Below are 2707 nucleotides of genomic sequence, written 5' to 3'. Positions count from 1 at the left end.
TAGACAACATCACCACCTGCTCAGTAGGCTGCCTGGTCCTCTGAGCCCGGACCCCTCCAGTCCTCACCCGCCTTGCTTCACCAGCCCAGCCTGCCAAACCTTGACAGGCCACTGTCACCAGCCGTTGTCCCCACAGTGGATCTCTGGTCACATCTTGCCCTGCCCCTCCAGGCCTGGCATCCTTTCTGGTCAGCACAGGCTGCAGCCCCCTGCTGTTTTTGCAGAGTCTTGGGAGGGAACCTGGGCAGCCCCATGCTTCGAGGATGGCAGCCTGGGGTCTCAGTTGTGGGCCCGTCCAGCCTGCATAGGCAGCCAGCGGGGCATGCTGCTGGCTCAGACAGACGGAGGAATCTGAGCTCTGAAAACCGCAACTCTGAGCTCGCCTGTTTGTTTGCTTTTGAGAAATTCCAACCTGGTTCAGCAGAGCCTCAGAGGAGGGAAGGGATTTGTCTGGCTGGGGTGGGGCGGGGCCATGCTCTTGGACATGGGGAAACCAAGGCTGAGTCTGGGACCGGGGTTGGGTGGGGAAGCCAGGCAGAGCATACCTGACTGAGATTCCGGGGGGGCGGGTGTGCGCGGTGGGTCGCAGAGCCAGAATCTCCCCCTCCCTGAACTCCAGATCAGGCCTGGAGGCTCCACAGGAGCACAGAGGTAACAGATGCCCACCCACACTCCTGGGGGACGAGTTGGATTGCGGGGTGGTCTAAAGAGGCCCAGGAAGTAGCAATGGTGACATTAACTGAGAGGCCACATTTGGGAACTGACATGAACTTGCTTGATCCACACTGTGAGACCCCCAACATTTTCTCTATTTCTCAGACAAAAACACTGAGTCTTGGAGAGAGCAAGCTGTGTCCCTGGACACAGAGCACTGCAGGTGAGGCTCATGCCTGACCCCGGCTCACGGTGACTGAGCCACACTACCGGCCTTGGTTCTGCCCTGTTTCAAAGGGCCATGGGGACAAGGAGCCCAACCTGAAAGAAATGAATTCTCCTGTGAAATTTTATCCCCACCTTCTTCCCACAGCTCCTACCTTGGAAAGGCAGTAGTTCAGGCAGGGCTGAAGAACTTCTGGGGAGGGGCATCAAGGGAGACCAGGTCTGGCTGCTTCCCCTGGTCTCCCCAGGCCCAGCTGCCCATGCCCATGGTCCTCAGCATAGGAACGCCATTCTGGAGCCTTGCTCATCAGGCCACTCTGCCTTCACACTTACTCTACTGTGACAGAGCACCCCTACCACTTGGATAGTGTCTCTCAGGCTGGACAGTTTACCTGTCTCCTGCCTGGTCAGCGGGCAGAGGGGGAGAGCAAGGGTGAGCCTGCTGAGGACAATGGGCACAGAGACTCCGGATACGAGGCCACAGCACCTGGGTGAGGTCCTAGGCTAATGATCCAGCAGCCCTGAGGGCTCTGCCAGGGAGCAGAGTCGATGGAGAAGGGCACGAGCACAGAGCCAACCTTCCACTGCACTTCAACTGGATGTCCACCAAGAGTTTCTCCTAATAGTCGCGCTTGGCTGTTATAGTGAATATGTGGGCAACTTGAATTTATTTGCTAACCTTATCAAGCATTTAATGAAAATTCCAGTTCTGATATATTCAATTATTTTAAATGCTCTAAGTATCTTTAAGGGGAGACACAATACATCCAGTGATTATAGGGAAAATTCCCTCGCTATGACCTATTAACAAAGGTGCTGATGTCACTGGCTTAGCAGTCATTCTTCATTGCCTCTGGTGCTGACCCCAGTTTCTTCTCAGAGCTTCCCAGAGCTCATCTTACTCACTCAGACTGACTAAGGGCTGGGCCTGAGCATGCAGAGTGACCTCCCCGGTGACTCCACCTAAAAGGATCTCTGTTGAGTGACCTTGTTGTGGGAGACTTTTCCTGTACCCAGTGTCCAAAGCATTGTCCTGGCCATCGGACCTTCCTCCCTGGGGCATCTTGAGCATGTTACCTTCAGGAAATGACCTAACATGAGTGGAGTGAAACATTTATTCTTCCTTCATCGTGTGGTACCTGAGACTCCACATGGACTTGTCCAAGTCAAGTAAATACAAGGTCCACTTGAGTTACGGAAGAAAGTGTCACTGACATTGAAAATTTGCCACAGTGGCCACTGTGAGGTATACACCTGCACACTCATGCATATCTGTGTAAACATTATGCACGTGAGGTATGTGCACTCTGGTCCATGTTGGTGTCTATGTATGAGAACAGCGTGTGCATGTGTGTGACCTTGATCACATGTGTGGTGTGTTCACATGTGTATGTACACAGTTGTGGATGCGTTAATGTGTGTGGTATATACACACATATTCATTCACGCCCATGCTCACAGACGTGTGTGTGGTGCTGTGGGTATCATATGGGTGGCTGGTGGATTGGTACAGGTAGCCAGCTGGGGTCCCCTGCTGGCCAGAGGAGAGTGTTTGCAGGTGTCTATCTTCTGATCGCTCACCCTCAGCCAACATACCTCAGGGGCTTTTGGGGTCTGTCTTTTTCCTTGGAAAGTGTGACTCCCCTGCCTTGGTCACAGAGGGGAAGCAAGGGGGCTGGAGGGGCTGGTTTCCTCAGCCCTCAGTAGGCAGCCTAAATCTAGGTCACTTGGGTCTCTGAACTCTACCTCTATCTGAGAGCACCTACAGTGGAGGGGCTAGTATGGCCAGTAAATGGACAGATAGATGGACAGCTGGCTCACCATGTGG

This window comes from Pteropus medius, unplaced genomic scaffold (genome assembly GCF_902729225.1).
Source record: "Pteropus medius unplaced genomic scaffold, Ma_sr-lr_union100, whole genome shotgun sequence".
Taxonomy (NCBI): Eukaryota; Metazoa; Chordata; class Mammalia; order Chiroptera; family Pteropodidae; genus Pteropus; species Pteropus medius.
This window is presented reverse-complemented; position numbering follows the sequence as displayed.